Genomic DNA, 22,419 nt, shown 5'->3' with positions numbered 1-22,419 from the left:
GTCTGTTCATTGTAAATGACTACAGTGGAGAATCAGGCACTAGCCATTTCCAGGAGCCTTAGCAGCCTCAATCTGATTTGAGGTCCCAAATCAGCAAGTGCTTAAGCATGAGCCTAAATCCTGTTGACATCAGTGAGATTTCAGTGGGATTTAGGCAGGTGATTAAAGTTAGGCACCTGTGTAAGTGCTTTGCTGAATCTTGGCCTGAGTGCTTCTGCAGTGAATAAGTGTGGTGCCCTTCTACAGCTCCTGCCTGCTGATTAAACATTACATGGAGCCAGAAGTTATACCGAACCAATTATTTTCTCCAATTCCACTGGATTTGCAAGAAGACCTTGCAGAAAAATCGCATCAGTTTAAACAACAACTTGAAATTTTCCTCTTTGTTGTGGGGCCTGCAGGAGACACCTAAAGTGCAGTTAATATTTCCCTGTGTGAGGCCCCTCAGTTTTGCAGGTATATGCTGCTTTGGCAAGGGAGTCAGTAGAAGATTGGGTACAGATGATAGACAAATTTGGTAAGTATTTTAGCTTTTTCCCAGAAAAATAATTCTTCTGAGAAATGCTTATTGTTTGGGTTTTTTTTCCCCTATGCATTCAAGGACAGTTTGAACTAGTTGATGCGTATGTGAATGATTTAATGCTTAAAACTCAATCATGTGAATCTGGAGACCTAAATGACTCTTTATTACAAGAAAAGATAGGTTTATATGTGGAATACAAAATGACATAGTGAAGCGCAGACTTCTGCAGGAAGCTGATTTTTAGGCTTTTGTAGAGCCAGTGAAATTAAGAAAATGAAGATTCAGGTTCTAAGTGGCTCAGTGCGCAATAAGTAGTTGCTGTTGTAATGATTTTGGGGTTCATTAAACAACAAACCAGTGAATGAGAAAGGAATAAAATTTTAATAAAACAAGCTGGAGTGTGTCTCTGGTGAACTGCTGCACACAGTCATGTGCTGTTCCCAACCCCTGCCTCCAGGGCACATCTCCAAATTCCTGTGTTCATATTACTGTCCCTTATGAAGGAGTGTCTCTAAATTATAATCTTCTACAAACATATCTCTACAACTGTAGCCTCTGGGGCACGATTTCAAAAAGAGAAAAACAGAAATGAAGGAAGCCAAAATAATAAAATAGGAGAAAGACTGTTTGTTCTAGCAGTGATGAAAAAATAATTGCTCTTAATACCCAGGAGTCTTCTAGGTATTCAAAAATAAAAGAAAAGTGTAATATATTTTGTTCTGGCCTGGGGTGAGTCCTCATATACAAGATATGATAACTCCCTACCTACATGTACTTGCTTAAACAAACAAAAAAAGATCTAGGGCTGTAAAGTCCCCCAAAAGACAAAATAATGTTTCACAAAGACATTTATGTATTGTTAATTGATCTCTACTCTCCATTAAAGGAGATTAACTTCAAAACTACTGAACATAAGGAGCAAAGTCATAATTACATGTATCAGATCACAATTTGCAAGGCATGGATTACCAGGGCCTAGTTTTCCAAAGATAAGAACCTAATGTTAGGCTTCTAAATCCATAGTTGGGCACCTGTTAGACTTCCAAAAGTGCAGAGCACATGACAGCCTCCATTCAATTAGTGGGACCTGTTGGGTGCTCAGCACTTCTGAAAATCAAGTACCTGAATATGGTTTTAGGCCCAAAGGTTCGATTGCCAACAACAGGTCCCATTTCTGAAGTGCAAAACGACTACAGACACTATTCCTAAAGTTGCTATGTCTACACATGTAGCTGAACCCTCACTATAAAGGACCATTATTGGCCATAGTGTGAGAGTACCAACCCACATATGCATGACTGAATAAATTATGTTTGGCTAATTAAATATTCTTGAAACTATTAAGCAGCTGCATTTTAATGTTATTTCTAACTTAGAAGTGTTGCCTCAGGCCCTATCTACACAAAAGTACAACTGTGTTTTTATAACTAGGTCATGACACCCCCATTTGACCCAGTTATAACAATCATCGCTAGTTGTGTTCATACAACAGCCTTTTCCACAACACAACCATATGTCAATTGTTCGTGCATCCACCACTTAGCACACCCTAAACGTGTTTGCAGCAGGGCATTGTGGGCAGCTGTTCCATACTGACTCCCCAAGGGGGTAGTATCCAGTCTATATGCTTACTGGGGCAGCACAAATATTTTGTGGGGTGATGTTGCTTGCATCTTGAGATATCCTACATCACTGAGAGCTGGAAGGAGGGAAGATTGGCCAGGGTAGGCACAGTTAGGGGATTCTGCCTACATAGCATAATAAGCATTATTACTTTGTTATAGGAAGACAGTCCTATGGCAGCCAATAGTGCCGGTGAGATCTACACAAAATTAGCTCTCATAGTTACTAATAGAGAATTAGACAGGTTCTGGGTGGACACAACTCATGTCATTACCTCAGTTAAGTTATAGTGTAGAGAGGCAACTGATATATCTAGAAGGGGGAGATGTAAAGACAAGTTCCCTGTTACAAGAATGGAAGATACTGTACTTAGGAGATAATGCAATGTTAGCTTGGCAATGACTATGCAAGTACCCATGGTTAGCTTCTGAGCATGAATCTACAGACAGTGAAAAGATTCACCATAGTTCAGGTAATGTCTTGAAAAATATGGATATCAAGTAGCTTTGAGATATCTTGATGGTGCATCGTTGCCACTACTAAATCTAATGATTAGATGTTCAGCATTCAAAAGCAGCCAATAAGGTAGGGTTTTAGTGGAAGGGCCTCCATTCTTCCGCTGTACTGGAAACAGAATAAACATATGGGAATTTTTCTTGTGTGTAATACTGATCCATGAAAGCTGTCTTTAAACTTCACACAGCCTCCTGACAATATCAGGTTACCCCATATCTGCCAGGAAAAAACAGGTCGATATTTCAAAACATGAGGCTTCCTAAAATACTCTGCGAAAGGTGTATTTAGATTTGCATTCCCACCCCAGAAATCTACCTCAGCCAATCATGACTGACTGCATAATCCAGAGGAGGTCAGAAAAGCCTGGGTATCCAGAGGTAAGGACAACTCATAACATCCTGAATGAGGTGATGGCTGTTGAAAACCACCTGAGGATTTGCATTTTAGTTGGCTGATCAAACCAATATAATGATGATCTAAGTCAGGGGTCAGCAACCTGCGGCATGCGTGCCAAAGGCGGCACGTGAGCCGATTTTTACTGGCACGGTGCTGTCAGTCGGGGTCCCGGCTGCCGGCCCCACTCAGCCTGCTGCCTGCCTGGGTGAACAGAACCCCAGGCCGGCAGCAGGCTGAGCGGGGCCGGCGGCCGGGACCCTGGCTGGCAGGAGCTAGAGGACAGAACCCCAGACCGGCAGTGGGTGAGCCGCTGCCAGTTTGGGGTTCTGTCCGCCACCCTGCTCAGCCTGCTGATGGTTTGGGGTTCCGGCCGCTGGCCCCTTGCCAGCCGGAGTCCCAGCCATCGGTCCCGCTCAGCCTGCTGCCAGCCTGGGATACCAGCCGCCGGCCCCACTCACTTCACTGCTGGTCTGAGGTTCCAGCTGCCTGGCCTCCTGCCAGCCAGGGTCCTGGCCGCTGGCCCACTCAGCTCGCTGCCAGTCTGGAGTTCCGTCGGGGGGCCCCTATAAATGTAAAATTTATTACTGGCACACGAAACCTTAAATTAATGAAGACTTGGCACGCCACTTCTCAAAGGTTGGCGACCCCTGATCTAAGTGATAAGCCAGGATGATCTAAGTGATAAGAGAAAGGCAAGCTCTCTGGTTGTTCCACCATTTAATGTACCTGGTTTGAGTTAGGATGGGTGGTTTATTGATTAGAGCATGGGATTTGGAGTCAAGGCTCCTCCATTCTATTCCCGGTTCTGCCACTGACTCACTGTGTGACTTGTTCAGCTCAATTAAAACTGAGCTGTAGAATTGGTATAATAATATGTACCTCACAGGAATGTTGTGAGACTTAAACTAAAGTTTCTGAAATGTTTTGGAGAAGGTCCTTGGATGAAAGGCACACACACAAACTATTATTAGTACTTCTAAATGGAAAGCACAGAAATGAACTGCAGTCATTTTAAGAATTAGAAGCTTTTCTCAAACTATTTCAGTGTATATAATTAATAGTTAGTTAGTTTGCCCTTCCGTCAAACCAATATAACGTCAGAGGGATGGCATTTTTTAACTGTTGTAGACCAGCCAAGGTCACATTCCATTGCAAACCGATTGTCTTCCAATGCATACCATTCCTTGGGATAGATAAATAATGAGTTAATGTTTACAGGCAATACTGCCAATAGAAAATCCCCTAAAAAAAAATCTCATTCTAGTATTGCTTTCACTGTATTTTATCCCACATGAACACTGAGGGAAAGAACAAGCAAATGCCAATTAGACTTTCATTTAGAGGTTTATCAAGCAGGATTACTAATATGGTTACTTTAATATAATTAGAAAGTGACAGGCCATCCTAGCAAACGGAGTTGATTTCACTTACACTGATACTACTTAGACCAAGGCTTAAAAATACGTTTAGTGCACAGGAGCACAAGATCTCTTGAAATTTATGCAAGACTCTGCACCTTGCTGTGATTGATTTCACAAAGAGCTTTCATTAATGTCTACTGGCTTGTTCATTTTTGAACCACAGTACACCAATATTCAGCAAAGATGGTCCAAGATTACAGGCATCTTCTAGAACATATGCCCATAACACACCGCCCTTCTCTCCGGAGCTGATCTTTAGTGTCTGCTGTAAAGTGGGCTGATCCTGCAAACAGTCCAACACTGTATATACATCTAGATCAGCTTACACCTGGGATGAATTTGGCCCCTTGTGTTTTTTAAAGCCCTCTCAATGGAAAATGCTCATTATTGTCCCAATTCAGCAATGCACTAAAGTATGTGCCTAAGCCCCATTCACTGGACTTAAACCTGTGCTTAAATTTATACATGTGCTTTGCTGAACTGGGGCCACACGTCCCTATTATGTATTCTAAGTAGCATGGTGCATCAAAAGAAACACGAGTTCACTCAGTCAATCATGGTCTTGCGTTCTTTCCCATAATGAAATAGTCATTTATTTTCATGTTTAAATCTTTTTTGTAGATTAGAAATAAAGCTCCTTCTCCCTCAGGAAAAAGATATTTCTTTTCAAGTTGGTTAATTGGCTTATTCAAATAGTGCTCCGAATGTGACTTCAGCCTTGCAGTGATCAGGAAGCAAATGTTCAGCAGTGTATTAAAAATACAAGTTGCAACTCGCGCACTCACTGTTACTGGTGGTATGTGCACGGTAGTTAACCTTTCCATGGCATCACTCCAGGAGGAAATATTTTGTATATCAGCCACCGTTCTCTGGGAATTTATCAAGTCCAGCACAGCAAGCTTTGAACCATTTATTTGTGTGCTGTACTCGAGGGCTGAATTATAGGTATATTAGTGCAATTGGTAAGAATATTATGGCACACCTCTTTTTCCCCATGTGCCCCAAGTCTAAAGATTGAAAGAAAAAGTCAACAATATATTTTAAAATCTCTAATTCCTGGCCTTGAGAGGCACCATATAATATAAGCTGGAGCATGGAACCCTATAATAAAATTCACTACTCTGAACATTCTTCTCTTGATTTTTCTTTACCTTTTCTCTTCCTTTTTCCTTCTGCTACTTTATTTTAGTGCATTCATCTTCTCTCCTCCCCCTAGTTGTCATTCTCTTCTCATTTACTACATCTTTGCCTCTTCCAATGTATCTCCCCCACTTTTTCTTCTCACCTATATATCTGCCTCCAGACCTACTAACACTTCATTTCCCCCACCATCTGTTTCCTTCTGTTTCTTTTCCTCCCTCCTTCCCTTGGTCACACCAACTCACTTCCTCCCTTCCGCCCCACCTGCAATCATCCAGCCTCCATTTGTAATGTTTGCAGCATCTTGTGCAGTGCACTGTGGGATGCAACATATCCCAGTATGCATGGTTGCAGGAGAATTCAGAATGAAGGATGCTGCTGAGGGAGAGCGCCAGAGGGCTCCTGAAGAGCTGGTGTACCAGCATATTGTTGTGGGAAGGATTTCAGGGCACCCTCTGTCTTGTGGAGGCGTGGAGTCTACCTTGTTAACATACTTAATCCTCTTGCCATTTCATCATTGTGGAGGGAGTGTAAAAAACCCAGTATCCTACCCCCTGCCTTTCATTTCAGACAGCTTCAATCACAGGAAGAAGAATGTGTTAATTATGGCACTAACTCTATGGTTTATTTAAATGAAAACAAGGCAAAGGCAAAAAATGAGCACTCTTTCAACTGACATTTGGGAAGCGGTTTTGGAGCCAAGACTGCCTAACAGTGTACAGCAGCTCGGCTGAGACAGGGATAGAATGTAGTGTGGCGTGAGCTGTCTCCCTGATACATATCACACAAGAACCTTCACAGTTGCTGATTACAATGAATACATAGTTGACATTACTGGAGACAGTTCAGTTGAAGACAAAAAGTTACATGAACACAACACTGCCTTTAACAATATGCCTGGTCCTTGAAAATGTAGTAAACTCTTAGAAATAAAACAAACAAACCCTGTGTGTATATCTGGGAAACTATGGATCCTCCCTTTCTTTTGCCTGAGCTGGAGGAAGGACTGGGTAAATGCTTCTCCTGAGGCTCAAAGTAGTTCAAGCTTTGGAAGAGCGTAAGATGTCTACAGGACCTGTTCCTGTGTTTTTGGAAGTAGAATTGCAGAAGTGTAAAGCGTGCTTTTAATTAAGGTAATACATAAAGCTTCTGGGCCAACTTCCGCTCTGGTGCCAGTGAACATAGCTTTATTTAATTCTGCCAAGTTATGCCAGGGTTGAATTTGACCTGCTGTGTAAGGGTGGCACAATTGAGCTCTAGTTAATTAAGGTCAAAATAGTGCTTGATCCCTTACTCGAAACTCCTGCCGCAAGGGCAGCACAATCTGTCTCTGCACCCCTCCTAGTGCAGGGACTGCTTTGTCCTACCACCTCCAGGAGAGCAACCCACCTCCAGCTCCAGCAAAGGGTGGGAGAGTCCCCTCCCTGTTTGCACCAGCCAGCAGAACCAGCTGCAGAGTGTGGAGCAGACTATATCTGTCTGATGGAGCGTGCAGTGTTCTTGTTTCCTTTCTGCACCTGGGACAACCAGGGACCCATTGTGGGCCAGTGCCTTTTAGGTACAATCTGGTCATAACATTTAAATACAGCACATTGTGCTAGAGGTCAGGCTACCTTTAAAAACCATGTACTTAATAGGTGGTATGTCACCAGCTACAAGTGTCTGTAGATCAGAGAACATAAAATTAGTTGTGCATGTTTCTACAGCTGTTAAAATACTTTACTAGGGAAAAGGGAAAATTATATCCATCAAATGTCAATGAAGGCGACCTTCAAGTGTTACAAATATAAGATAGTCGTAGCCACTTGCAAACCACCATAATTCCTTGGCTTATTCCATTTATTATTCTGTTTAGTCTTGTGTTCTTGTTTAACACATCTACATTTGAGTCAAATCTTGAGGTCCTCCTTACTCCATGTTTACTCAGTCATTGCTCAGGCAAATGTGACCTTGAAGTCTGAAAGTTTTGCTTTGGTAAAGAATGAGTAAAAAAGTGAGTAAGGGTTTGCACATTTGGCTCGTGGTACCCAAGTGTACTGTATTGCCTTAAATACGTGGAGCTGGGCAGCAACATCCAAATAGCTGGGACATCTAACTCGGATACAGCATGTTAATAAGATCAATCAGAGTAACTTGCGGGATATGTTACTCTGATCAGTACTGGCATATAGAAAATTTGAAGTACATTGAGTCAGGAGGAGAAATAAGATTTCATGCCATGAAAATTGGAATGTAGTGTGTGTTTTGAGAACACATTGCACGTGAGTGTTCTGCTTGCCTTACCGCTTGCTGAATAGCTTTCTCCAACCCCTTTTGTTTGAAACACAAGACATCCTATGTCTCCTATGTGGATTTTTTTGGTCAGATCTTGAGTCAGTTCATTTCCAGGTGAGCATCCAATTTTCTTTTCGGTTGTTTTTGCCTCTTCCTTGTCTTTAAAAAAAAAAAAAAAAAGGGAGGGAGAGAAAATGTTATTAATACAGCATCTGAGAAAGATCAACAAAAAACTTCTGGAAAGTACTAATACCCTTGTGAACATGCCAATAGATAGCAGCAGTACATATCCTGACCATTATAGGCTTAAATACATCATCTGTCTCAGTTCTGCAAACTAAAACAATATCAATCTTAGCCTCAAGGCACTAATTCAGAAAGCCCTTGTGCCGTAGTACATGATGACACACATGAGTGTTTCCTTAGAAACAAAAGCAAACAGGTTTTCTTTTTTCCCTGGCTGGACAATATCCATCCCCAACATGCCTGTGAGCAACACTCACCATTAGATAAATTATGTGATCCTTGTGTTTACTTGGAGGTGACTTGCTCTGTGACAGTTGTTAAGTCTCAGAGTGGTAGTCGTGTTAGTCTGTATCAGCAAAAAGAACGAGGAGTACTTGTGGCACCTTAGAGACTAACAAATTTATTTGAGCATAAGCTTTTGTGGGCTAAAACCCACTTCATTGGATGCATGCAGTGGAAAATACAGTAGGAAGATACATATATATATATTCACAGAGAACATGAAACAATGGGTGTTGCCATACACACTATAATGAGAGTGATCAATTAAGGTGAGCTATTATCACGGCCGGCTCCAGGCACCAGCATTCCAAGCAGGTGCTTGGGGCAGCGCTGTGAAAGGGATGGTGAAAGGGGCGGCAGCCTGTGTGCCGTCAGGGCGGTGTCTCGTCTTTCCACGGCAGCAGCAATTCAGCGGCAGCTTTACCCTGTAGGCTGTGCCACGGCGGCAATTCGACTGCAGCTTCTGTCTTCAGATGTCCTGCTTGGGGCAGCAAAAACAGTAGAGCCAGCCCTGGCTATTATCAGCAGGAGAAAAAAACCTTTTGCAGTGATAATCAGGCAAAAAGAACAAGGAGTACTTGTGGCACCTTAGAGACTAACAAATTTATTTGAGCATAAGCTTTCGTGGGATAAAAAACCACTTTTTCGGATGCATGCAGTGGAAAATACACTACACAAAGTTTTTTTCTCCTGCTGATAATAGCTCACCTTAATTGATCACTCTCATTATAGTGTGTATGGCAACACCCATTGTTTCATGTTCTCGTGTATATATATATCTCTATCTTCCTACTGTATTTTCCACTGCATGCATCCAATGAAGTGGGTTTTAGCCCACAAAAGCTTATGCTCAAATAAATTTGTTAGTCTCTAAGGTGCCACAAGTACTCCTCCTTCTTTTAGTTGTTAAGTCTGTAACTGATTTTAAAAGTGGCTTTCACTGGATGGTGAAAGGTACTAGAGCTACATAACAGACCATGTAGTATTTTACAGACTGTCGCTCCCACTGCTATTCCCGTGGGGTGTGTACTTGGTAGTGAAATAGATAGGAGATAACAGATAGAAATTATGAAGTGTAAAAAAGAGTATGTGCTAGGACATCATCAGCTAACCTCATGTTCCTACATTATATGCAACTAAGATCTTTTCCAGTTTGACTTAAATTTCAGGAGCTTATTTCAAACCTTCCTCAGATGTGAAGAACTAGATGATATAGCATAAGAACATAAGAATGGCCCTACTGGGTCAGACCAAAGGTCCAACTAGCCCAGTATCCTGTTTTCCAACAGTGCCCAATGCCAGGTGCCCAAGAGGGAATGAACAGAACAAGTAATCAAGTGATCCATTCTTTGTCACTCATTCCCACCTTATGGCAAACAAAGGCTAGGGACACCATTCCTTCCCATCCTGGCTAATAGCCTTTGATGAACCTATCCTCCATGAATTTATCTAGTTCTTTTTTGAACCCTGTTATGGTCTTGGCCTTCACAACATCCTCTGGCAAGGAGTTCCACAGGTTGACTGTGTGTTGTATGAAGAAATGCTTCCTTTTATTTGATATAAACTTGCTGCCTATTAATTTCATTTGGTGACCCCTAGTTCTTGTGTTATGAGAAGTAGTAAACAACACTTCCTTATCTACTTTCTCTACACCAGTCATGATTTTATAGACCTCAATCATATCTCCCCTTAGCCGTCTCTTTTCCAAGCTGAAAAGTCCAAGTCTTATCAATCTCTCCTCATACGGAAGCCATTCCATACCCCTTATCATTTTTGTTGCCCTTTTCTGAACCTTTTCCAATTCCAATATGTCTTTTTTAGATGATGTAGCACAGAGGTGATACTAGAAACTTTTGTGAAACACAAACACTGTGATTTAGACTAGAGATGAGTGAACCAGTTCAGTTAAAGTAAGGATGTAAAGCTTTGTCCATTCCTTCAAATAGAAACTTTTAAAAGTTAAATCAGTGTTTGATCTAACTTTTCTGAGTTCGTTCCTAAGCAGCTCAGTAAAGCTATGGCACCTATGTGCCACTGTGATGGGTGCTTTAAGACCCAAATATGGTAATGAACACATACAAAAAAATGTGTACACCCTTTTGCACATACCTAGAAGAGGTGCACATGTGTTTCAATCCATGCTGGAAAATCAGGGTTGCCCATAGGGAGAGCCCTCTCGCTTGGGGACTTTCTCCTTTGGGAGAGGCATTGCACGCTTAGCATGTGATTAAGGAATGAAGTTCTCTGTACAGGCACAAAGCATCGCCTGAAAGCGGAATCATTTGCTCTTGTAGCCTGTTGTTCCTCCTATTTCCCAAGGCAAACCAATGAAGTGTGAGAGGGAGGAAGAAGGAATCAGACAGTCAAGGAAGAAAAGTCCTTTCTGGTTTTTGTTTTCTGGGGACCAGAATGGGCTGAACTGACAGCGAGCCCTCTTGCAGCCCATCACAATCATCCTTCCAGCTCTCCAGTAGGCTCCAGTCAGTATCTCCTGTGGGAAAGAAGTGCCAATTCCCATACTGGATTACTCAAAACAAAGTGTATTCTGTACTTTCAAACTGATCCACTGCTCCAGTCTAATGGAGCTATGCTGAGTTACACCAGCCAGGATCTAGCCTGCAGTGTAGAGGCAAGGGTTAGCATGTTCTTTGGAAATGCATCATGCACCGAATTCCTTGTGTGCCATTTTAGGTGCTCATAGATTATGCTGTTTACTAGAGGTGCAAGGTAGCTCCCACAGTAGTCTCTGGGGGGAAAATGCAAGGCTCTAGGACAGCATTCTGAATATTTAGGCTGGGATTTTCAAAGGAGACTAAGAGAGCAAAGCACCCAGATCCCATTGGAATTGAACAGAAGTGTAACTCCCTTAGACTCCTTTGACAATCCCAGCCTTAGACAGCATTGTCATACTTTCTATTTAGAGCAAAGCAAAGTTTTATTTCCAAAATATCTCAGCACCCAAAGAAGCCGACTTCTTGCTATTTGCCCTACAAGACTCTAGCACCGTGAGGAGTGTCAGCATGACATACCTACCCAAGCCACCCCAGTTTAAACCCTGTCCACCACTGAGTATTTTGTAGAAATCTGACTTGCTGTGTAAAGTAGTCTGTCCCGCAGTTCCTTTTATTGCTGAGGACAGGACTTAGTGTATCAGTAATTCTTCAAAGAGCAGGGTAAGCAGTGTATGTTCAGCAACTACTCTTGAGTAGTTAATGTTTTTCTTTTAATCTGTCTCATGAGTGCTTATCACTGAAAGAAGAGATTACCAAATGTAGCATGACGGGAAACTGCTTGGCACACATATTTAAAAGAATTAACAAAATAAACAGTGCCAAAGCAAAATTACCTTATAAAATGGCATATTGTGTCCTTTGAACTGGTTTCAGCTGGTGCCAAGAGCATCCAAAAATGAGTAAATGGGGAAATGTCTCTTTGGCGTAACTTTCCTTCATGTCAGTCTTGGCCTTTTATAGTAATGACAAAGTACCAGTCATGACTGACTCTTTACCTGTCTTTCTAGTTTGTGATTCATGCCTGGCTAGTCTTATAGTGGAGCTGTTGTTGCTTCTGTCTATAATACATCATAAACCATGCTAATCATGATATCGATGTGCCATCTCTTTCACTCCGTCCTCCCTATCTTTGAAGAGGGTTGTGGTGTTTATGGTTTCAGTAGACAGGCCCTGCACCCAAGTACCCCTAGCTTTAGGAACATATGGATCTACCTCAAGTTCATTTCTAATAGAATTTTTTTTTAAATTAATTACTTCACTCCCCCCCACCCCCCAGCTTGTGTTCTTCTTTTAAGGGTATGTCTGATTTTAACAAAGTGTATGCAATAGCTGGACACAATTTTATATCTGGAAAGCTTTCACCCACTTTAAAAAAAAAAACAGCTACATTTCAATTCTTGACACTTTTCTTGTCTTGACAGTGACTGCACCATATAATCCAGTGCTGCCAATCAGATCTGAACAAAAGAAATAGCAGTTGTCTGACTGTGAATCATTTCTTCACCTTGATTAATGTAAGTATTGAGTTTGTACAAATAATCCTGACAATTTGAGACATGCCCAACTTTCTTTTGTAACAAGTACTAAATGTTTTCCATCCAATACTAGGACACAACCCCTTTGGGCAATGTCATTTATTTTAACACTCTGTTTTTGGGAGTGAGTGTCATAGAGTACAGTACCTCTAAACAGAGCCAGTCAACGTCTGCAAAAAAATAAGTATTATCTGCAGATGAAACCTAAACCAAAATCCATGGAAATCAATGGAAAGGTTCCAGTGGAGTCTGGATCTGGCCCATATTCCTTAGAATTTTAAACGAGTTCTCCTTTTTCCTGTGATTGCAACCCTTTTGTATTCATTTTCTGGAAATATTCTCATGAATGCATTTACGGGAAGGAATGTTCAATGGAACAAAGGACATTTAAGCAAGCACTGCAGCATATTTGTGGAAAGCAAATTCTGAATTTGCAGTTATGTGTATTTGCACCAGAAACCTGATGCTAGGAGTTGTGTTTATCCAATTAGGGGACAGAAACATGTTGTGTATCCAATGTCCAATCAAAACAGCTCAAGTGTTTCATTCTATACTGCTTGGAAACAACCTACTGTCTAAAAGTTTGTCACTTCAGCTGACAAATTCACAAACAGAAGAAGAAGCAATAAAGTAAATTATTCATTACAAATTACTTGTCCAGCTCTGATTCCATGTCATTGGTTCAAATCTGTCACAAGCTGGTATTAGTTACTGAAACACACTGTCATGTGATAGCACCTAATTTGTTTACATACAAGTTCATGGCTTCACTCCATTTCCTAGTAGACAGGCATTGTCAGAAAACTATGAGCATTAGCCCTAATTGGCTAATTAGCCTCAGCTTCCTGGCCAGGGACTGAATCAGCATGGAGTTCCTCCTCAGTCTTAGGGCTTGTCTACACTACCACGCGGGGTCAATCTAAGATACGCATCTTCAGCTACATGAATAGCGTAGCTGAAGTTGACGTGCCTAGATCTACTTACTGCGGTGTCTTCACTGCAGTAAGTCGACAGCTGATGCTCTCCCATTGACTCCGCTTGCGCTCCTCGTTCTGGTGGAGTACCGGAATCAGCGGGAGAGCGCTCAGCAGTCAATTTATCATGTCGATACTAGACACAATAAATCAACCCCTGCTGGATCGATCGCTGCCCGCTGATCCAGCGGGTAATGTAGACAGGCCCTTAGAGGTGTCATTTCCTCCAGGCTGAGATGTATTGACAAGGACACATGGGGATTGCTCAGCTGAATCTATGGGTAGTCTACACTTGGAGTTGGGGTGTGATTCCCAGCTCAAGGAGACATTCCCCCGCTAGCTCTGATCAAGCTAAAAATAGAGTATAGCTGCAGTAACATGAGAGGCAGAACAGGCTAGCCACCCCGAGCATGCCCCTGTGGTGTTGGTGTGTATGTACTTGGGGCGGCTAGCTCCTTCAACTCCGTATGATGCCATGGCTACAATCTGTGACCTAGAGTGAGTATGTGTCCTCAAGCAGGGGATCTCATCCCTAGTTCCAAGTTTAGACATAACCTAGGACAGGACTTCAATTTTGCAGGTCAAATGGACTAGTATCTCTCAGCAACATTACATTTTCATAAGCAGACAACACGTAGACAATCAAATTTGACAATTCTGGCCTCAAGTTAGGCACCTACATCTATAATGTCAAATTTAATTGAACACCCTGGTTTTCACTGGCGCTAAGCAGCCACAGTTCTCACTATCCTCAGTGGGAGTGGTGAGTGCTCAGCAGCTCTGGAAATGAAGTCACTTATTGAGGTGTCTAACTGTGAATGGAACTAAATTTTGGCACCCATATTTGGGGGGAGGGATAGCTCAGTGGTCTGAGCATTGGCCTGCTAAACCTAGGGTTGTGAGTTCAATCCTTGAGGGGGCCACTTAGGGATCCAGAACAAAAATTGGGGATTGGTCCTGCTTTGAGCAGGGGGTTGGACTAGATGACCTCGTGAAGTCCCTTCCGATTCTGTGTGAACATTTTGGCAAATTTGGCTAAAGATTCTAATTGACGTGTAGCTGAGATCAGAATCTGGCCCAATGTGTATATGAGAATATGCCTGGGTTTCATACATGATAAGAATGTTGAAAGGTTGGTAAGGGTTCAGAAAAGAGCTACAAGAGTGATTTGGGGACTAGAAAATCTGCCTTACAGTGAGAGACTTAAAGAGCATACTCTATTTAGATTATTGGAAAGAGTTTTAAGTAATAACCTGATCATCACCTATAAATTACACACGGAAAAGATATCTGGTAGTAAAAGACTCTGTAATCTGACAAAATCCAATGGCTGCAAGATGAAGCTACCCAAACTCAAACTAGAAATAAGGTGCAGATTTCTAACAGTGAGAGTAATTAACCATGAGAACAACTTCCCAAGGGAGATGTGGTGGATTTGTGAAATCTTTAAATCTAGATTAGGTGTCTTTCTAAGAAATATGATCTAGTTCAACCAGACATTAGTCCTTGATGCAGGACTAATTGGGTGACATTCTATGGCTTGGGCTATGTAGGAGGTCAGGTTTGATAGTCACTGATCCCTTTTACAGTGTTGCCAACTTCTGCAATTCTAGCCCAACTCTCACAATAATTGATGTTTAACATAAAGTGTCAGTTCCTGGGGACAATGGGTTACATGAACATCTCTGCTTTCATTTAAAAAAAGAACTTTCTACTGTTTATGGTTATAGAGAGAAGCTTGAAAATGTGACTCATGGGTGAAATTTTTCAGATAAAACATTTTTCCAACAAATAATGCAAATTTGGGTCTACCGAAACATTTCACAAATGTGTGTTGACTTCACCGAATTGTTTCGGTTGAAACCCCTTCCCCCCAAACCATGGAAACATTTTGTTTCGACATTTTTGAAACAAAACGTTTTGAGTTTTTGATTCAAAATGACTTTTCAAATTTTACTTCAGTTTCATTTTAATAAAAAGGTTAAAAAAAAACCCTCAAAACCAAAAAGATTAGTTTCCGGTTGAATGAAACATGTTATTCAACCCAACGTGAATTTTTTTCAAGTTTTTCGGTTAGCTGACCAAACCAGAAGAATCAGTTACTCACAAAGTTCTACTCAAGCGCTCTCCAAAGGTTCAGAAACCAGAAGGCAAATAGAACCAACAAAGTATTATTTTTAACCCAGTCTCATGATTTATAACCCAGTCTCATGAGTTTTAGGGTCTGACTCATGATATTTCATTGTCTTGTGTTATCAATGATGCCTTAAGGGCTTTGAAATCTCTGAGTCGCTACAACAGAGCCTCGCTAATTTGCACTGACAAGTGGGAAACCCATAGCAAACTAAGGACTAAATTAACAAATAATTTTCAACAACAATGCATCACAAAATGGTCTGTGATCATTTAGCTGAACAACTAAAGCTCAGTTTTAATTGTTTAAATGCTGTTGTATATTTTGTAATAGTGAAGCCTTAGTAATATGAGGCCTCACAACATTACACTTGTATTAAATCTTTGCTGAGAAATTGGGAGAGACTGCCAGGATTTTGTGCAAATTATAAATCATGCACGTTAGTGACTTGTGAATTAGTGTGGTTTTACTGTAACTGTCCTTATAGGTTTCTAGCTCTTTTTTAATTTGTGGCCCTGTTAGCCATGGTTTTCAGCAAACTGTGTCTTTTTAAATTTCCCAGGCTGATGCATCATGCTTAATTACATCAGTCACCTCCTGTACTCCTATAACTGAGTTTAACTCATTCTAGCAATGACTTGTCACCTTAGCAAATTCAGAAAGACCTGATTTACTGCATAGAGCCTGTTAAATACAACTAGGAGGGTAAACCTTCAGATTATTTTAAAATATTTCTCTGTATTTGATGATTTATAAATCCCATGTAACCCATTTTCTTTCAACAATAAATGACAAGTGGAAAGCCCCTCCTCAGCTCTCTTCCCAGGACCCTGACAGTCTGGGAAAATTTTCCCTTTAGGCCACTTGCCTATTTAAAGTGTAAAGTCTGATTGATTTTACAAGAGAGGAAGAAAGAGTGAGGGTGTCATTGTGTTTCAGAACCTTTATCAGGAGTTTGGGCAGCCCCGTCATGGGTAATTTGCTTGTTAGCTTGATGAGAGACCTCACGGGTGTTACGGAGAAGAAGCTATATGGGATGTATGGAGTATTTGAAGATACACATCCACGATACTCTGTGTGTGTGTGTGTGTGTGTGTGTGTTGGAGAAAGATGACATAAGTACATAATATAATTGTTTGACTAATGATTTGCTAATGCCATTTCAGGGAAAAAGAAATGGAGGATTTAGTCCCCCTCTACACCTACCCACATTTCTGTTCTGAGGTAGAAGAATCAGTATTGTTAATAGAGTATCAGTTAGGGACCCCAACTGAGATCCGAGACCTTTGAGCTGGTGTTATAAACACACACAGGAAATAAAGTTCTTGCCACAAAGTTCTTACTGTCTAAATCAGAGATACAGACGAAGGAAATGTCCGTACCTCCATTTTACAGGTGGGGAAATGAGGCACGGGGAAATTATGTGCCTTGTCCAAGGTCCCACAGGATGTCAGTGGCAGAGCTGAGAATTAGCCCAGATCTCCTGAGTACCAGTTCAGTGCTTATGATGAGTTCACATTATGGTATCAGCTAGAGCGTCAGGGCCAGAACTCAGCTTGTGTAAATCTGTGTAGCGCCCTTAAAGTCAGTATATTTACTCCAGCTGAGAATCTGGTTCATAGTATGTATACGCTGTGATACTAAGTATTCCTTTCTATGGGCCTTATCCTTTACCATTAAAGTCATTGGGAGTTTTAGTATTGGCTTGTGTGGGAGCAGGATTGAGGCAGATTTTTTATCCATCAAATAAAATGGAGACTATCTTAAAAAATCAATAATAAAGCGGAGAGTTATTATACTCAAATGCATGTACATTATGCCCATCGCCTCAGTATTGGAATACTGGAAAGAAGAAGCAGAATCAAAACCTTGTTATTCAAACAAAATATATTTTCTTTTTAGCTTGTTTTATTGCGGTTCAAAAGAAGGAAACACCTGATTTTGGGGCAGGGTGGTGAAGGTCAATGTGGAAGCTTCCTGGTTCTCTTACCAATAAGCAGAAAAGCAGGGAGATGCAAAGCGGTTCATGGGAGTAGAACATAACCATGGAACTGGGATCTCAAATGGAGGGCAGATGACTGACAGGAGACCTCGCAAGGTGGATGTCTTCCTGGGAGGGTTTGTGTGGAGTGTCAGTGTTTGAAGGATTTCAGTGTAATAACTATATATGCAGAACAGAAGTCAATGAGATAAGTAAAGAGGCCCAAAGTGTATCTTGAAGGCAGGATTTAAAATGTCCTTTAAAAGGGTTGTCCTTGTACATGTGGTTTATAAAACAGCATGATAGATTATCCTTCCCCAATAGAAAAAATGAAAGCTATTTAACACAGTTTTCTGGTTAGTCTGCATGAAGATAGTACAGCTGCTTCTACAACTATGATACACATGGCTGTAATATAACACATACAGTACTCCAGGAAAAATTGCCTGCCTTAGGAATAGCTAGAAAGTTTGTCTTATAATAGTAACACTTCCCTATCAATATAAGTAGATTTCTTTGTGTGTTTGTTTAGCACATGTGAAAAAATTGATTTCACAGTGGGTTTTTTCCCCTTGAAAAAAACACCTCTCTTTCATAGTGAAAATTTACTTTAGATTTAAGATTCAGGTACCAAACTTTCAAACTATATTGTAATAAAAAGATGAAAAATACTTTCCTTCTCTCTGTTTCTTTCTTTTTACACTAATAAGAAAGGCACCCTTCCACTTGTTCTCTAGGCACCTCTGATACATTACAACAAAATCATTTAAAATCCAACATAATCTTCATATCATATAGCCAAAATCCCCCCCATAGATTGATAAATCAAAAATACCCCACCCTTTTTATAGCTCTTGCCACACTCCCCCCTCCAGAAATGATGAAAACCTTGTATGGACTTTGCAACATTCCCAAAAGGTCAACAGATTTAGTTTATTTTGGACCCAGGCGGATGGAAAATGAATTCCAAAGTTGAATATGGATAATATTTTGTGGAAGTTTCTGTCACAGACATACAGTCATTGAGTGTTCTGGCTGGGAAAGGGGTTAGTGCAGAAGTTCCTTCCAGGCCACCGAAAAAAGGGGGTAAGCATTAGAGTGCTGTTCAGGCATATCAGAACAGGAAAGGGTTAAAGTTTAACACTAAATTAAATTCTTATTAAATCCTAGGGCATGGTGGGTGGCTCAGGTGACTTTCAGAGTCTGCCCAAATGCCCCACATCCAAGTCTGTCAAAATGAAACGGCGTATTCAGTTCAGCAGAGAGAGGATTACCACGTTCCCCAATGCAAGGGCATTGCCCAAACTTCATCGCCCTGTGCTGCACAAAGAGGAGAAGGCTAGCTGCTCCCTCTTAAATGACCCAATGGAACCGTACTCACCTGGAGACAAGTGGCTGCATTAGTATCCTTCCACCCCTTCAGTAGGGAGGCATCCTTCACTAAACTTTGTTTGGATGTTATAAAAAGTTCAATCTAGGGCAAAGTTCTGGCTTGTTGTTTTAACTGAGCCACTTCACCCACCCCTAAGAGATGGAAGATTAACTTGGAACCTGAGTGTTTCGCATTCAAATGGGTACACTGCAAAAGCGAAAGGTGCTTGTTTATTTTACAATACATTTATTTCCTATATTAGAGTAATATTTTAGACCACAAACTGACGGCCCTCACAGTTAGCTAGTCACATGGTGCTGGTTTATCATCTGTATTCTCAACTACTCAATTGCAAGAAAAGACAGTGAATACTATATTGAATACTTTTGGAATATTGCTTTTCCAAGTAAGCATTGCTTGAGTTGCAGCAGGGATATCAAGTGCTTGTGAATGGGAGGGGAGGCGATCCAGGCAATCATAAACAGGAAGGGAGGTGTTCGGGTTGGCAGGGGTGGTGTGCACAAGACAAACCCGCTATTAAAATGTGGTCCATTCAGTGAAAAAGTTGGAGAATCCCTTTGTTAGATTATATGTTGGATGCCAGTTTAATTGTGAACAGCGAATTGTATCAAGTTATGTTCAGTTGCTATAAACAAATATAGATGAAGTGATCTGGTACGGGAGAGCAGATGATAGATCCCTCACCCATTGTTCACCTGTTGGCTAAGATATAAAGCAAGTGTATAATGACTGTTCTGTTTTTTCCTCAGTAACAGTTAGCTCAAGATTTTCCAAAGTGACTAGCAATTTTGGCTGCTTCAATTTTCAGGTGCCCAGCTTGAGACTGTGATGCTCTGTGGGAAATAGAGCCCAGGCTGCGGGATGGCCAACACCTCCACGCTGCCACCCAGAAGCCATGATATGGGTGTATGCATCATCACATAGACCATGGAGATAAACATCACCTTGGAAGGCTGGACTGACAGCTTCCCTTGTGGCCCCTGATTGGCCCAGGAATCCCAAGAGAAGTTCCAGGAAGTGTTTGTGCAACTAGATGGACTCCTCAGACAGTTGTAGTGATGGACCTATCTCTCGGCTTGCTCCTGACCCCAACTTGGAATCTGGCTTCTGCCCTTGAAACCTGACTCAGATCCTGACCCTCAGTTTCACTAGTTGAACTCTACCTCTCTCTTTGTCCACTGGCTTCAGTGCTTGGACTCTGGCCCCATTTTTTGACCCCTGGTTTTGGTGCTTGGACTCAGACACCAGCCTTGACCTCTGGCTTCAGTGCTCGAACCCTGACCTAGGCTTTTGGATTTGGACACCAGCCCTGACCGCTAAGCCAGACCGCCCAAGCCTTTGTCATGATAGCGACTCTAAAGGGATCTGTTTTGCAGAAAGTGCTGAGCACCTGCCCTCAAAAAACAGACTCCTTTAAAATGTGTCAGATTGTGTATCCAAAAACAGAGGCACTCAAAGTCCTACAGCTACCTGGGTCTCCCATATCCCAAGCGACAGCTCTAACCCCAGGACTAGAGAGTCAGTCTCGCTCTCTCTCTCTCTCTGGGCTAGTGAACACTTAATTATTTATACAAAGTGGAACAGCTCCAGCAGGGGAGCTTGAGAGAGAAAAAAGTTTTGTTGAAAAATTTTCAATCAGCTCTGTAAAATCGCCAGTGTGGAAAATCTTGGCCATCCTCTTTAAAAATGAATCTTCTGGTGAAAGACATTGTCAGGAATGGGGCCTTCAGCTGTGCCAATCTTCAGGCAACCTATCACGTGCAGCAGGCCTGTAGTACACCACCTGATTTGTTGGAAGAGTCAGCAGACCAGCTCTTAAGCCCAGCAGCAGCAGCCGTTCAGCGGCTGCTCAGAGCATTCACCCATGGCCGCAATAGCTCCTGAGCCTGCTTGTTCCAGGCCAGCCCTGCTCCTGCCTTGCTCCAGCCTTGCCTCACTTCAGGTAACCCAGTTGTGACCCCCAGCTCTGATTCCTGATTTCTGACTCCAGCTCCGACCCTGGGCGCCTATTTGGCTCCAACCACTAGGCATGACCGCCCACATCTCAGTTTCTGATAGTTTGAGCAGGACAAAACACCAACAATCAGGGAACTAAAGCTGATACAGTGAGCATGTATTCTACAAAGCCCAATCTCTCTCTGACGGAGACAGTGGGAACTCTACAGATGTTGCAGGCCCAGGTTCCCACCCTCCAGGTGCAGAATGCCGTCCCGCAAGCTCAAGCCACACTACCTTCAGCTCCAACTCTGGCTCCCCACAAACCGAAGCTCCTCCTGCCTGACACATTTGATGGCAATCACACCAAATTTTGTAGGTTCCTAAATCAGTATTAACTCCTATTTCTGCTATGCCTGCAGTCGTACCACCCTGGCCAAACCCAAATGGTATTGATTATCAGTTTACTTACCAGGAAGGCCGTGTTTTGGGCATCTCTGCTCCTGGAAAAATCAATATCACTTCTGGGACAATTTGAGGACTTTGTTCTTTCCCTGCTGAGAGGGGCAGCAGGGAAAGGAGCAGAACACCAGCAGCTCCTTCAGTGGCTGTACCGCCCCCCGTCCCGCCCCCCTCTCCCCAGCCCTGTCTTCTGGCAGGGCTGCAGCTGGGAGCCAGAGGAGACCCTGCCTGGAAAGGCTGGGGGTGGTACAGCTGCGCCAGAGGAGCTGCCGGCGTGGGGCCAACCCGTGGCCCCACATTCTGCTGCTCCTTTTTCCAGTACGCTGTACCAGCTTGTGATGGGGCACACTTGCCCCACACTGGATGGAAAAGAGTTAATCCTACATTGTGGGCTGAGGAAGCCACATACCCTCCACCCTACTGGGCATGCTCCAGGTGTACCAGTATAAAAAGGAGAAGCTCAGCTCAGTTGGGGCTGACTGCCGTGGAGGAAGGACGTACGCTGCCTGCTCCAGCCAAGTCTCAGCGGAAGCCTGCGACCTTAGGAGATGCCGCAGCCCAGGCGGATGCCAAGGCAACCCTGGAGGCCTCGCAGAGTTCGGAGGAAGGGCAGACCAGAGAAACTAGAGATAACAGGGAGGCCCAGACCACAGCCGCAGGGACGATGGCAGGAAGCAGCCCCGGGGAATCCGATGAGTGAGCCGAAGCCTTGAGTCAGCATGTTTCGGTAGGAGCCTTTCCCTGCTGACTCAGTGGTCTGCGCTATGGCCACTACCAAGGCCCTGGGCTGAGGTCTGGTGGAGAGGGAGGGCCTGGATTCCCCTGCTGGGGGGCGCAACCCCTTCCCGTGTCCGACATTGGCCGCTAGACCTTACTGCCCTACAAGCAGGTTCTAAATTATTGACTTGGGCCACTAGGCCTTACTACCCTGCGAGAAGGAGCAGATTTCCTGACTCTGGCCATTGGGCATTACTGGTCTGCAAGGAGGGACTAGATTATTGACTTGGGCCTCTAGGCCTTACTATCTTGCAAGAAGGGGCATATTTCCTGACTCTGGACATTAGGCCTTAC

The 22,419-nt window shown here is 42.6% G+C and overlaps 2 long non-coding RNA genes across 4 annotated transcripts in view; one reads left to right on the top strand and one right to left on the bottom strand.

Annotated features, from left to right (window-relative positions):
• The window catches only part of LOC119566666, a 43,952-nt gene extending 24,899 nt beyond the window's left edge, over nt 1-19,053 (bottom strand). The window contains exons 1-3 of one of the 3 annotated variants that reach the window (XR_005225961.2): nt 18,940-19,053; nt 17,568-17,738; nt 7,903-8,052 (exon numbers count right to left, since the gene is read on the bottom strand). This is a non-coding gene — a long non-coding RNA (uncharacterized LOC119566666). Of the gene's footprint in view, nt 1-7,902; nt 8,199-17,567; nt 17,739-18,939 lie in introns of those variants that run through there. The other 2 variants (XR_006290953.1, XR_006290952.1) reach the window with 2 other exon arrangements.
• Nucleotides 207-21,563, top strand: LOC122465850. Its single transcript, XR_006290954.1, has 3 exons — nt 207-517; nt 12,356-12,448; nt 19,760-21,563. It is a non-coding gene; the product is annotated as an uncharacterized LOC122465850 (long non-coding RNA).
• Nucleotides 21,564-22,419: the final 856 nt, after the last annotated feature.

Source organism: Chelonia mydas, chromosome 5 (genome assembly GCF_015237465.2).
Source record: "Chelonia mydas isolate rCheMyd1 chromosome 5, rCheMyd1.pri.v2, whole genome shotgun sequence".
NCBI classification, from domain to species: domain Eukaryota; kingdom Metazoa; phylum Chordata; order Testudines; family Cheloniidae; genus Chelonia; species Chelonia mydas.
This window is presented reverse-complemented; position numbering and strand designations above follow the sequence as displayed.